The 14996-nt window shown below is 42.7% G+C and overlaps 1 pseudogene; it reads left to right on the plus strand.

Annotated features, from left to right (window-relative positions):
- The first annotated feature begins 636 nt into the window (after positions 1-636).
- LOC123818051 lies at positions 637-11217 on the plus strand (annotated as a pseudogene).
- Positions 11218-14996: the final 3779 nt, after the last annotated feature.

The following is a 14996-nucleotide window of genomic DNA, read 5'->3' on the forward strand; positions in this document are numbered from 1 at the left end:
GGGTAGGAGAAGTTCATGCTCCTGGGAGGGTGAAGGGGGAAAATAGTGAGACCCAGATAAAACATCAGGAACTAGGCCAGCTGGTCTCAGTCCCAGCTCTGCTCTACTCCTCGGAAAGAACTGCAGTTCCAGGGTGGAAACTGAGGCAAAACCCAGCAACCCAAGTGGAACAAAGGTCCTTCCACTAATTCCTCTGTCCCCTGGCTGGAGGTTCCGAGCTGACTTTTGCTAAGGACTACTTCCCAGTGGAGCAGAGCTGAGCCTGTGGAGTAAAGGCTTCGCCTAATGCTGCCAAGTTGCCTTTGGCTCCAAGTTGTTTCGCCACCAGGCAGATGGGGGTGCCTCTATGGCATCTCCTTGTATGTCTTAACATGGGCCCCTCCCTTCACTTGCATATTTTGCCTTCCCGGTGCTCAAATTGCTGCGCTGCCCTATTACCTACACCATTAAATGTTCTAGGCTCCTCCCTTTAGGCACACAGAAGGTTTTCATGCTCCCTAGAACAGTCTTCCTTCATCCCCACACTGTAAACACACTGTTATTTCCAAAGCCCCTTTCTATATGTACAATTAAAAAAATGTCAGCCCAGGCTGTTCTTGCCTTGTCTTCAGACACAGACCCCACCTGGATGTAGAGATGGTCTACATCCACAGGCTCAGCTCCTACCACAGAGCTGCAGTCCTCCGTGGGTCCTCAGCTGACCTGGAAGTCCTTGTCTCCGATAGACTCACGCAAAGCCTCTGCAGGGCATTTCCATGTCGCCCTGAGCCCAGACTCTCAGCCCCAAGTTTGGTCCTCAAGTCTTGGTCAACCCCCGAGGTAGGTCCTCAGCCCAGCCGCTCCCACTGTGAAAGCCACAGGGGCCTGAGAAGAGGTAAATGGTGCCTCTTCCGATGCCAGCATCATTCTGCGTGAACGGTCCCATGGGGTTTAATTGAGTCCGCTCCCTTTCTTGGGTTCCTCCCACAGTGATGAGAGGGTGAATGAGGCTCGCTATTATCATGCAGAAAGAGAGAGAAGAGGAGGCAGAACTGAACCTAGGGTAAAGATTCATTTCTCTTGTTGCCATATTTCTTTGCTTGTTATAGTTCTTTGCGCCCCAGAGCTCTTGTCAGTGACCCATTTTGTGAATGGAGACATTTCTGCTTTGAAGTCATAATTTAGCCTGCGAGAGCTGCTAAAAGAAGCACTTTTAAACTCAGATCTGAGCACAGGCTGGGAATTTTAAGTCACCTCCAAGCACTTGGGTAAATTGCAGAGAATAGCGTCTGTCTACCTCAGGGAGTCCGTTTTAACTTACTGCCCTTGTTCTCTGAAGACAGTTTTCTCAAACATTTTCTCCCTCTTGCTTTCACTGCACATTCTGACTTAGGTTATACAAATTAGCCCTGTATGATTTGTTTATGATATTTAGTTTGCTCTAAATTAACTTGTGACTACCTTATCATTAACCATCTAGCTAAACAAGAGTTTTAAAAATTAGCCGATGGAAAGCCTCAGGAAACACTGTATTTTTTCCAACCTACTCCAAGACTATTATAATTACTGTCAGCATTCCATCTTCTTAAGCCTTCGAGAGAGGATATGGCAGAGGGGACAAGAATGTGGACTCTGGCATCCACATGCCTGTCTTGGAATTGTGCCTTTACCACACTGGTCAACTCTGTGACCTAGGGTAAGCTGCCTAACCTCTCTGTGCCTCAGTTTCCTCAATTGTGAATGGAATAAAGCTAATATCTTCCTCACAGGGCTGTTGCAAGTAGTAATGAGTTAAGATACCCAAAGACTTTAGAAAGGTGCTTGACACGTAGAAAGCGAAATGTAAATATATTTTCTTCTTATTAAATTGTCTTCTAAATGGGTGACATTTCAGTGTTTGATGGAGATAGACATACAGTATGGACATGAAAACATGTATTTGTAAAGGCAGGTATCTTTTTCTTTTATGGTTGGATTAATTATGAAATGGTTTTAGAAGCAGATCGGATTTAATACAATGGTGTTTCTAGATTTAGTCACTGAAAGTGTTTTGCTTTTTGTTAAATACAATCAGATGCTTTATCTATTTAAATCTTCTGGGTCTTATAACAATGCTATTTTGAATCTCATGTTTTAAAGGCTGAACAGAAATGCCTTCAATGTGTGCGTTTGCATAATACAACCCATCTGACTGAATGGGGCTATATTAAGAGGCTGGCCAGCCTCTCCAGTGGCTCCCTTACCACCTTCCCCACCTTCCCCATGCGCTGTCAAGAGGGGTATGTCACACACATTATGCAAGACCTACAGAAAAGAAAAATAATAAAAACAGCTCTGTCTCCATATGTTATTGCTTTTTCTACACACTGAGCTTTCAGGATAGCTATCTTGTTAAGTTTGTCCATTGCTGACAAAGCCATTCAGAGATAAACAATACTCTCTGTAGATTCAGTAGGCTGCCAAATTTCCCTAAGAGGATTCTTTTGGAACCCCCTAAAGTCCCTTTGTTGCAATCCACAGAAAGTCACAAGAGAGTAGCTGAACTGTGCAACTGACTTTTACTACACACACACACACACACACACACACACACACACACACGTATGCACATGCATGCACACAGAGTGCTTGTCCCTCGTTCCCGCACATTTTTTTCTGGGGTTGGTTAGCAAAGGAATTGGGGCTAAATCTCTGCTTGTTTGGAGCCATGATTGCTTTCCCTTTCCAGGAGTTCAAATGTGTTCCAATCATTTCTTAGTCTTCACAGTATGTGTTTCACAGGGTTCTATTATCTTACTCATTTTTATTGCTGGAAAGTCCAAGGAGAATTCCAGGGATTTGGCCAAGCTTGGGATGAAAACAGATTAATCACCTGGTAGTCGCAATTCAGCCACATGGACTGAATCAGCTTTTTAATTGTTTGGGAGCCACCAAAGGGAAGGGTGTGTGACTTGAATGAAGTGAGGGGGATGTGGGGAGAAGTTTGCACAGTCTTCACCTGGAGGCTCCGAGTTCTGTCTCCAGCACAGTTAGTTTCCGGCCTTCTGGTCCTGCAGTGCAGGTCGGGCCCTCTGCCTTTCGCTTTCAGAGCCCACAGATGTCCTTCCTTTCTCATATGTATCATGATGTAATCTTATGTTGATTTTTATGAGCACCTGGATGATTGTCTCCAACGGAAGGGCAGGGGCCCTGTCAGGAGAATGAATGCTTCACTAATCTCTGTATTCTTAGTACCTAACCCAGGACCTGCTTGGCACACAGTTGGTACTTGATATATAATGACTGGTTGAGTACTTTCCTTTTTGTGCATATTTCTTGTGCCAGTTTTCAGTGTCCTCTGTAGTACTACTGACTCAGTTAGGGCTGGGTGGCACCAGGAACGATAGGAGTGGTAGAAATCACCACATAAACCTCTGGGTGGGCAGGGAGGTGTTCCATCAATCAATACCTTAACAAGAATTTATTAGTTTAGCACCATATACTTTGTACTCAGCGCTAAAAATTGAGGGAAAGTTGCCTACAGAACTTCCAATTCCAGCTGGCAAGGTGAATCTCACACACGTCATTATTAAATGCTCATTTAAAACAACAACAACAAAACCAAACCTGAGACTGATTCTGAGGGAAGTGGAGTTTCAGGAAATGGAAGGATGAAGGTGTTCCAGAATGGACAGAAAAGGATCACCTGCGGTCAAGAGTCCAGCAGGAGGCATGTAGGGTTGGGATGCACCGAGGGGCAGAAGCAGGCCTTTCTGTGAGGGTGGGGGAGCAGCGTGAGCACAGACTCAGAGACTGGGACAAGCATGGCTGTGTGAGGAGAAGAGAGGCCACTGACCTGGTTGGAGTGGAGTGTATTTGACAGACAGAGAAGGTGGTCAAGACCAAAAGATGGAGACCTTGACATGTGATTCATGATTTTGATGCCATGCCTTACTTCAGGCTAGGCATGCTGGGATATTCGCACCCAGGGTGGGAGAGGCAATAATTTGAACAGTGGCAGAGGCTAGAGGGAGAGACAGGAGTTCGTCCTGGAGCTTCCATTCCATGTCCTGCTCTTGATTTAGATTCCACTACAGTCAGCACTTGGTTTTTTGACTTAAAAATCTTTGTGGGTGAGCTGACTAATCTTCGTATGGGGGTGGTGGTTCTCAAACTTGGGCATGCATTGGAATCTCTCAGGGATTTAAATGCTGATTCCTGGGACCTGTCTCTTACTCTACACCCAAGCTCTGGTTTAGTAAATTGGACTGGGACCTAGAGCTCTGCATTTTTACAAAACCCGGCATGCTCCATAGACTGCATTTTGTGAATACTGCCCTATGGAGAAAGTGGTCTAAGGAGCAGTAATAATCTCAGAAGATGGACAGCCAGAAACAGCCTTGGTAATAGAAGCAAACTGCACAATAGCCACGGTGACACTGTTCTTTGATGAGATTTAAACACTGCAAAACACTCTTCTTTCCCATCACTTGGGAGTTTACCTTAATTTGATGAGTAAGGTGCTATGGAAATGATCCACTTTCCAGAAGCCATGGACTGAAAATCCTACTGTTCGCTTTAATCCAAGGACATCCTAAGAGCAGTCACTTGAATTTATGCTTTGCCATCAGCTGGGCCCAGAGTAGCTCATTTTAAACTACAATTAGTAACAAATTACTGTCAGACTGACTTTCAAGAAAGATGGCTACATTCTGCTAGGAAACAATTTACAGGATCAGATTGGTGCTGCCACTAAATCAAACAAACTCATATGGCTCCTGAGACTTGGGGTCTCCCATCCCTGCACAGTCTGGACGTTGGCTTCTTAGCTCTGGGCTTTGGCATTCTCATCAGTGTTTCCTCAAAGAGCAGGCCTGATCTGTTTGGGGAGGTTGCAGAGAACTCAGTGCAGAAATACAAGGGTAAAGGTACAATACATAAGATACATACTCCTTTCACATCTCCGGACGGGAAAACTGCCCGTGAATTTTGTAGTATTCGACCCAGTTTCTTCTGTTGCATGATGTAGCCTCTGAAATCCTTACTGGGGAGTAAAGAAGACCCCTCCTAAAAAGGAGGAGAACTCTCCTCTGTCAACTCTTCTCTCATTTAATACATATTGAAGGAAGGCCAAACAGGACAGGGTAAAATCACACCACTGGGTTCTCCACAAAGTCACACTGTTTGAGAATGAAGACTGGAGCTCTGTCAGCTGCTGTGGTCTGGGACAGAGTTGGGGAGAGTTGGGGTGTGGGGTGTGCAGGGTGGGTCCAGTTTTGAATGAGTCAAGAGAACCTCCTCAGAGTTAGAATCTGAGAATACTGTAAAGACATATTTCATTTCTTGTAGCTAAGGAGCAAGGGGGCCTCCAAGATACTTTATTTCACCACAAATCTTTATTTTCTTTGTGTTTTTCATTCTCCTGTGGTTTTATAATGAGAGCACAGCCATTTTACCTGAGATAAAAACAAAGGAAAGAGCCCTAATAGTGAAGAAAACACATTTTAGGACTAATCTCACTCCCCCCGCTTGTTTTTTAACCTGCCAGCAAAAAACATTTGGGTTTATTTTACGTGATACTGGCTTGGTAGAGTCAAGCATTCATTAGGGAATGCACAGAGCCATCTGTCTTCAGGTTAAATGAGTTCAGCGCAGATGCCGGGGACTCTTCCCTGCCCAAGCACAAACACTTCTAATACCTGGAGTCAGGGAAACCAAATCCCCCACTTTTGCTAATCTCCAACAAAAGGCACCCAAGGCAGCCCTCAGCTAGCTCGAGGACAGGCAACCTTCAACTCTCCCAAGGACAAAGCAAGACAGGGAAAGAATGTTGTTGAACTAAAATGAATTTGAGTCAAAAGCCAACACCCTTTTCAAAAATGCCAAATATTTTGTTTGCTTAGAATCTCTGTTCAATACTAGGTAATGAATGGGTGGGTCGCTGGTGGTTCTCCAGGACCACCCAGTCTCTGACTGACTATCACCCAGCTCAGGATAAGGTGAGACACCTATCTGAAAAGACATCTTGCATGCTTTCTTCTTTTATTTTCTTTCTTTGACCTCTCTCCATTCACCACTTAATGCTTTGCTCTCTGCTGTCTTCAGGGGAGCTAGAGACATAGCCAGTGTCTTCCCGTCCCGGGATAACACACCGAGGAAGAAACGGACACAGACCCTGGGCCACAGGGCTCCTACACACTTCAGAGGTAGAGGGAGGAGGGCTGTCTTCACCTTCCTAAGCTGGGCCCCTGGGAACCCTGAGAATGGGGTGGATATGCCCATTCTGAACAACACTTTGTATTTCTTTTTCACTCCCTCACATATGTCATAATGAAATTTTTGACCCAACAGTTTCCTGGTTTCACCTGTGTCATGTACAAAAGATCTGTGCTCAGTATCTCCTGAGAATATATATTTTGAAAGCAATGCTCCCTGGGGCATTCACAATTTACATTTTGATATGTTATCAAAAATCCAATTATGTGGCCTCTTTCAGGAACCTGAGCTCAGGAGCCCACCTGGAGGAAAATACCTGTGTGATAGAGATCTGCTTGAACTTCTCCTCTGTGCTCCTCTTCCACCTGTCCACTCCCTTCCTCTTGGCTCAAAAGCAAGCAAGATTGAAACCAAAGAGGAGGAAACATTTCCAACCACAGTGAAACATTTTTAGTGTGTGGTGTTGTACTTGTTACCGAGCTACCATTTGTTGAGTGGGATTAAATTGGTTGCTTTTTGTGTCTTCCTCTGGGACTTGGACCTTTAAGGGAATCAGAGGAATGCTTGTCATCCTGCCTGCTATCCTGCTAGAGGTCTATCATTCCTTCATGTCATTTACTTCTTTTCTCTTCTTCATTTATGGGTCAGTTCAGTTCTTCATGGAATTGACAAATTCATGCACCCTAAACTCCTGATTTCACAGATGAGGATGTGGTGACCCTGGGAGCTTGAGTGGCATATGTACACAACTACCTGTGTTCCTCTCCTGATCCTCTGTCCTTTTTGTCTGGTGTTGCTGTGTGTATGTGGTGTGTGTTTGTGTGTGTGTGTGTGTGTGTGTGTGAGAGAGAGAGACAGAGAGAGGAGAAAGAGGGAGAGAAAGAGAGAGAAACAGTGAACACACTGATAGTTATTGGGGTCCTATTATACACCAGACTAGAAGCTGTTATACATACCGTATTTGAACATCATATCAGCTGTGTGGACAAGGTGCTACCTACTTGTACCATGGGAAGAAATGAAGGCTCAAAGAGGTTATTTGTTCAAGATTTCACATCTGGGAAAAGCTGGAATCAGGATCCACCTTGGGCTTGGCCCAGGACTGTTGCATTACATCACATTTCTAGGGCTCCATGTGGAGCACTGCCCTGGTCTCAAAAGACAGGCAGCAGCTTTGCATGTGGGGGATGAGGGGTGGCCTGGAGGGAGACAGCCCATGCCCTCAGGGGATGTGTGCCTCACCCCTGTGCTTGATGCAAGGGGAAGGGTTGCATGGATGTGTGTATGTTCCGAAGGACAGCAGCAGGTGACAGGGGTAATTCTGCTGCTCAGCAGGCACTGCTCCTAAATCACCTGCCCTACTTCTCTCCTTTCCATTTTGAGGATATTTTTCTCTCTGTAGTGACATTGGGAGGAAAAAGGATCTTGAGGAGGTGTTAAGAATAATGACACTAGTGTCATGGTCCCTTATTTGCTGTCTGATTGCATAGATGCTACCAGGGACCTGGGTGAGGCTGGGGAGGGGGAGGGAAAGGGAGAGCAGGCATCTTGCTGTCTTTAGGAGGATGAAAGTCTCAGATTAGCTGACCTGTTGGGTAAGTACCAAACAGAGGACTTTGTTTCCTGGGCCCTGTGGTGGAGAAGGTGTTCTTGGGGAAGCACTTTCATTAAATTTTTCTGGGCATTCCTTTAGAAGTTGGTTTTCTTCCTGGTGGCTCTCTGAGGGCCCTCTGAGGGAGGTGGAAAGGAAATAAACAAGAAGGGAATTTACAATTATTGACCAGGTGAAGTATATTAGGCATAACACTCTCTGCTTTTCCTGAACTTTTTCAGAACCATATAATAGGTGCTTCCTTTCTACCAGGAAGAGCTGACTTGGACCCTCTGAATGGGTCTGCTAAGGCCATTTCTGTGAGAAAAATGTTTTCTAATGAGGACTTCTCTTGGAGCAAAACCTCTGGAAAGGAAACCCTGTAATTTAGATAGGACATAATTTCTTCTTTTCTTTTTGCTTTCTCTGTGCCTTCATTCATTACATTTGTCTTTTAAGACATTGGGACTATGATTAATCCCATTTTTTTGTATCTCTAGGGATTTCATGTTAGCTCATTTTGAGATGTTGAATTTCCAAAACCCTGTTTTTCCATCTTTCCAAAGAAGGCTGGAGATTCCAATATGGCTGCAGAGTAGCTGGAAGCCACACCTACCTGCTCCCTCCCCCAAACTGGATTTATAACTAAATTATAGAGCAGTCAACCTGAATAACCAAATGAACTCTAACTGAACTGAAATATTATAACCAAGGGTTTACAGAAGAAGTCACATAGAGATTGGTAAGAAGGGCATAGATGCAGAAAGGGCTGCTCCCCCCTTCACCCATGTGCAGTGGCTGAAAAGTCAGAGAGATATCTTGGCTGTAACACTCCAGACTCATTGAGCAAAAAAACAGAGAGGACACAAATAAATAAGATCAGAAATGAAAGAGAAGAATTAACAACTGACACCATAGAAATGTTTATAAAGGACTGTAGGATAATACTACGAACAACTATATGCCAACAAATTGGACAACCTAGGTAAAATGGATAATTACTAGAAGCATACAATCTTCCAAACAAACAGGGAGAATCAGAAAATCTGAATAGATATTACAAGTAATGAAGTTGAAGCAGTAATTAAAAAACTCCCAGCAAACAAAAGTTTTGGACTGAGTAGCTTCACAGTTGAATTTTACAAAACATTCAAGGAAAAACCAACACTTATCCTTCTCAAACTATTCCAAAAAAATTAAAGAGGAAGGAAGACTTCCAAGCTCTTTTTATGAGCCAGTATCATCCTAATTCTAAAACCAGATAAAGACACTACAAATAAAGAAAATTATAGGCCAGTGTCCCTGATGAACATATATACTAAAATCCTCAAGAAAATATTAGCAAATGGGATCCAACAATACATTGAAAATATCATACACCACGATCAAGTGGTATTTATTTTGGGGTTGCAAGGTTGGTACAGTATTTGCAAATCAATAAATGTGATAGATCACATAAACAAAATGATGGATAAAAGTCACATGGTCATATCAATACGTGCAGAAAAAGAATTTGACAAAATCCAGCACCCACTTATGGTAAAAACTCTCAGCAAAGTGGGGATGAAGGGAACATAGCTCAACCTAATAAAGGCCATATATGACAAACCCACACCCAACATCATACTGAATGGACAGAAACTAAAATTGTTTCCCTTAAGATTAGGAACAAGACAAGGATTCCATGTTCACCACTTTTATTCAACATAGTACTGGAAGTCTTAGCCACAGCATTCAGACATGAACAAGAAATAAAAGGCATCCAAATTGGAAAGGAGGTTGTAGAACTGTCATTTGCAGATGACATGATGATGTACATAGAAAACCCTGAAGATTACACCCCAAAATTACTAGATCTAATAAATGAATTTGGCAAAGTAGCAGGATACAAAATTAATATTCAGAAATCAGTGACATTCTTATACACCAATGATGAGCTATCAGAAAGAGAAATTAAGAAAACAATTCCATTTATTACTGCAAAAACAACAAAAAATAAGGTTCTTAGTAATAAATTTAACCAAGGAGGTAAAACTTAGAAAACTATAGGATATTGAAGAAAGAAATTGAGGAAGATACAAATAAGTGGATGCATATACTGTGTTCATGGATAGGAAGAATTGACATCATTAAAATGTCCATACTGCCCAAAGCAATCTATCAATTCAATGCAATTTCCATTAAAATACAAATGGTGTATTTCACAGAACTAGATCAAATATTCCAAAAATTTATATTGAACCAAAAAAGACCCTGAATAGCTTCAGCAATCTTGGGAAAGAAGAACAAAGTTGGAGGTATCACACTACCTGATATCAAACTATACTACAAGGCCATGTAACCAGAACAGCTTGGTACTGGTATAAGAACAATGGAACAGAATAGAAAGCAGGCATAGGAGGCATCCAGAGTGAGGAGACTGTGCAATGCCTGAATGACTGTCTGGCTTTCTACCTGGAGATGGTGAGAAGCCTGGAGGCTGATAATCAGAGACTGGAGATCAAAATCTGGGAACACCTGGAGAAGAAGGTACCCCATGTCGGACACTAGGGGAATTATTTCAAGACCATTCAGGACCTGAAGGTTCAGGTCTTTGCAAATTCTGTGAACACGGCCCTCATTGTTCTTCAGATTGACAGTGCCCATCTTGCTGCTGATGACTACCACGTCAAGTATGCAAGGAAGCTGGCCCTGTGCCAATCTGTGGAGAGTGACATCAATGGGTTTGGAAAGGTCATTGATGACATCAATATCACATATCTGCAGCTAGAGACAGAGATCAAGGTCCTCAAGGAGGAGCTGCTCTTCAAGAAGAAGAACAATGACGAGGAAGTAAATAGCCTACAAAACCAGATTGCCAACTCTGGGTTGATTGTGGAGTTGGATCTCCCCAAATCTCAGGACTTCAGCATAATCATGGCATCTGGGCCCAGTATGACAAGCTGTCTGAGAAGAGCAGAGAGGAGCTAGACAAGTACTAGTCCCAGCAGATGGAGGAGAGCAGCACAGTGGTCACCTGGCAGACTGCTGAGATAGAAGCTGCTGAGATGACACAAAGCTGGTCCAGTACTTGGACACTGACTTGAACTTCATGAGGAATCTAAAGGTCAGCTTGGAGAACAGCCTGAGGGAGGTGGAAATGTGCTATGTCATGCATAAGGAACAGCTCAATGGGATCCTGCTACACCTGGAGTCAGAACCAGCCCAGATCTGGACTGAGGGACAGCACCAGGCCCAGGAGTATGAGGCCCTGATGAATATCCTGGCCAAGCTGGAGGCTGAGATCGCCACCTGCTGCTACTGCAGGAAGAAGGAAAGGACTTTGATTTTCAATCTTTGATGGCCTGGACAACAGCCACTGCATACAGTCCATCCAAAAGATGACCACCTGCAGGGATGTGAATGGCAAAGTGGTCTCTGAGGTCAATGACACCAAAGTTCTTAGGTGTTAATGGCAGCAGAAATGGGGCACCCCTTGGGGAACAAGAGGCCAATAAAAAGTTCAGAGATCATTGAACATTAAAAAAAAATTGAGTGACGGACCTAAATAGACACTTCTTCAAAGAGGACATCCAGATGGCCAATAGACATGAAAAAATGCTCACTGTCACTAATCATCAGAGATGCAAATTAAAACCACGATGAGGTATCACCTTACACCTATCAGAATGGCTATCATCAATAAATCAATAAACAAGTGCTGGTGAGGATGTGGAGAAAGGGGAACCCTTTTGTACTGTTGGTGGGAATGCAGACTGGTCCAGTCACTGTGGAAAACAGTACATAGTTTTCTCAAGAAATTAAAAATGAAACTGACTTTTGACCCAGTGATTACACTTCTGGATATACATCCTAAAGAAATGTAAAACACTAATTCAAAAGAATATATGCATCCCTATGTTCATTGCAGCATTATTTACAATAGCAAGTTCTAGAAACAGCTCAAATGTCCATTAGTAGATGAGTGGGTAAAAAAGTTGTGGTACATTTACACAATGGAATACTACTTGACCATTACAAAAAAGGAAACCTTACCTTCTGCAATAGCATCGTTGGACCTGGAGATTATTATGCTAAATGAACTAAGCCAGTCACAGAAAGACAAATGTTATATGACCTCATTTATCTTATATGTAGAATCTAATGAACAAAATAAACTGATGAACAAAATAGAAACAGAAGCATGGATACATGTAAGAAACTCATAGCTGTCAGAGGCAGACATGTTTGGGGACTGGATGAAGGAAGGTGAAGGGATTCAGCAAAAAAAACATACATCTGTAACACACACGGAGATGCAGACAACAGTGTGGTGATAGCCAGAGGGAAAGGGGAGTTGGGGAGGTGGGAGTGGAGAAATGGGAAATTGGGAATGGTGGAAAGAGACTTTGCTTGGGCAGATGGGCGCACATTGCATTTTGCAAAGGATGTTTTATTGAGTCGTCCAGTTGAAACCTGTATTTTTAAATGAACAAATGTCACCCCAATAAATGCAATTTAAAAGAAGACTGAAAAGAATGACTCAAATACAAGAAAAACAAAACAAAACAAAACCAAAGAAGGCTTACAAACTGGTAGGGCTATTTAAATGGAGGTAATCTGAAGAAATGTTGGCATATTCTATTCAGACATGGATTTAGTTTTCAGACGAGTACAAAGTGACTTTTAGGAGTTTAGAGGAAGCTAACTAAAGTTATTTTATTATTTTATACAGGGAAACAAAACCCCAAGAAAGCAGAATATGATATAAGAATAACACCAGAATGGGAGTGGAAGCTTCTCTAGGTTCCCATTGCTTTTAATTGTCGTGAATGCTCAGCGCTCTTTCCCACACAAACCGTGTTGGGAATGCTGACTTACTACCGCTGCTTTGAGAAAGGTGGAAAGGCCAGCCCACTGGCATAAATTTGACTTGCAGGATTATCGCTGAAAGAAAACCAGTGGCTCTTTCAATGACCACAACAGGCTTTTTAATTTCTTTGATAATTCCTTCCCTGTGTTCTGTCTTGGTACAGCTGGGGCTGACCTATTGTATTTTCATCCTTCCTTACAGGATTTTGCATAGGTGATAACAACAAGATGAGGAGGCTCTGTCTGATGTTAAAACTCACCCTTGAAACTCAGCAAGGCTTTTCAGCATCAAATCCCTAGACCAGCTTCATGAATTTTATTTATATATTCATTTATTTATATGATGTTTGGTGCTGAAACAGGGATAAAAAATAAAACAAATTCATCAGCAGGGCCCATATTGGAGCTAGATTAAAATTTGAACCTCTGAACTTCCCGATACCTCCTGCCACAGAAATAACAAGTTCATTACTGAGCTCCACAAACAAAGGAAACTCTCTCTTCTCCCCAATAGCAGGCCAAAAAGGCAGACCTGAGAATACACGCACAGCTCAAAACATCATCACGATATCCCAAAACCAAAACAAAAGCAACTGTGCCAAACAGCCAAATAAACAAAGGTGAAGTCAGCCTCCAGCAAGCCCTGGTGGCTTGCCAAATTTGGCTTCTGGCTGTTTGCCCTGTGGGAATTATGTAATTCCCAGACAAGGGCCCTTGACTGAGAAGTTCAGTCCAGCCTCTCATTTTAGGCTTTTACTCGTAAGAACTGGCAGCAAAAATAGGTGAGAATCTCAGCTCTGCTGATGCAGTGAGGCTGTGGATTTTTAGTCTTTAACTTTGTTGTTAGTCTTGTTGGCATGGTGTGGAAGAAAATGTTTGTGAGATAGTAGAATGAATTTCACTTTTCCCTCCCCCAAAATCATCTACATTGCCCTCTATTTTATAACCTTAAGTAATGTATGCCCATTTCTCTGTGGTCAAAAGATGATGTGACCATCCAGAGCAGGAAGTCCTGTTTACTGCATTCTTCCACAGTGGGGACAGCAAGCTCAGATGTGAGAGCAGGCCTGGTAAGCTGGGAGTTCACTAAAGAAAAGCTGGAGAAGTCCTAGGAAGTTGAGGCTGGTGCCTGGTGTCAGAAGATGAATGAATGAAATGAGACCACTGTGTACCAGATACCTTACAGGTGTCCTCTCATTGCACATCTACATCAACCCTATAAAGTGTAATTCTCATTTCCCAGGAGAGAAAATTGGGTCTGAGGGAGTAAGCAGCTTGCTTGAAATCACACAGCTGCTTAGACATGGCCTGAGTATATGACTCCAAAGCCTATTCCACTCCATAGGCCAAGAGCATTGCTTCATCAAGTTCAAGGGATTTTGGTGAAAGCAACCACTGCCTTCACTAGCTCCATGGGAGCTTGTGTGGGTGAGCCTCTAAAGGTTTTTATCTTCAGACTCTAGGTCTACATATTCCCAGGTCTCTGTGCTGGTCAATATTGTAGCTGCCAGCCACATGTGGCTATTTAAATTAAAATGAATTAAAATAGACAACTCAGTTCCTCTGCCACACAGTTGCAGAATTACCTCCCAAAATTCAGGTTTGTGTTCCCGATACGTTCTTAGGCCAAAAGCTTGACATACCGGTGTTTGGAGGTGGAGAAGGGTTCATTTGATTTGGCCAAGATGAGAGGATGGGAGATCAAGATCTCTCAAATCCATTTCTCCCAAAATGCAAAATTAGGGAGTTTTTATGTGATTAGGGAGTAAGGAGAAGGGGAATTCCAGGGAACTGAGCAAGAGGAGTATGTGTTTCTTTATTCATAGATGACACTATTTTGTATCAGACTCCTAGGCGCCAGCAACTGGTCATAGCTATCTTGAAGACATTCTTTCCTTCTGCAAAACAAACTCACATTCACCTTGCAACCTTGTAGTTACCTTCTCCTGTTTGACAGTACATCAACAATGTAAAATTATATTGTGAAAACAAGGGGTGCTGGGATGGAGAACCAAGGTTCTGCAAAAATATCTCATAATTGTGTGTCCATTGTTATTTTTAAAGCAAGAAGCAAAAAACTAGGCATCTTGTGACTATAGCCATTGTTTAAGCTATCATTGTTTTGTGCTTAGCTAGCTATATTTTTCATTATCTCAAACAAAGCATACTTTTACATATTTCTCCTGGAACTTGCTTTACTGCCAATCCTTCGGAACATGACTAACATTCTGTCTTGATCTGACTATAAGCTACGCACAAATCAGAGCAATTGAAACATTTAGTTAAAACCTATACCTATATACTAATTAAGACTTCGGTTATTTCATTCTAACTGCCAAAAATACCAGGGCCACTAATATCACATGGTGCATGGCTGCAA

Source organism: Phyllostomus hastatus, unplaced genomic scaffold (assembly GCF_019186645.2).
Source record: "Phyllostomus hastatus isolate PE091 unplaced genomic scaffold, TTU_PhHast_1.1 phas_contig_254, whole genome shotgun sequence".
Lineage (NCBI taxonomy): Eukaryota > Metazoa > Chordata > Mammalia > Chiroptera > Phyllostomidae > Phyllostomus > Phyllostomus hastatus.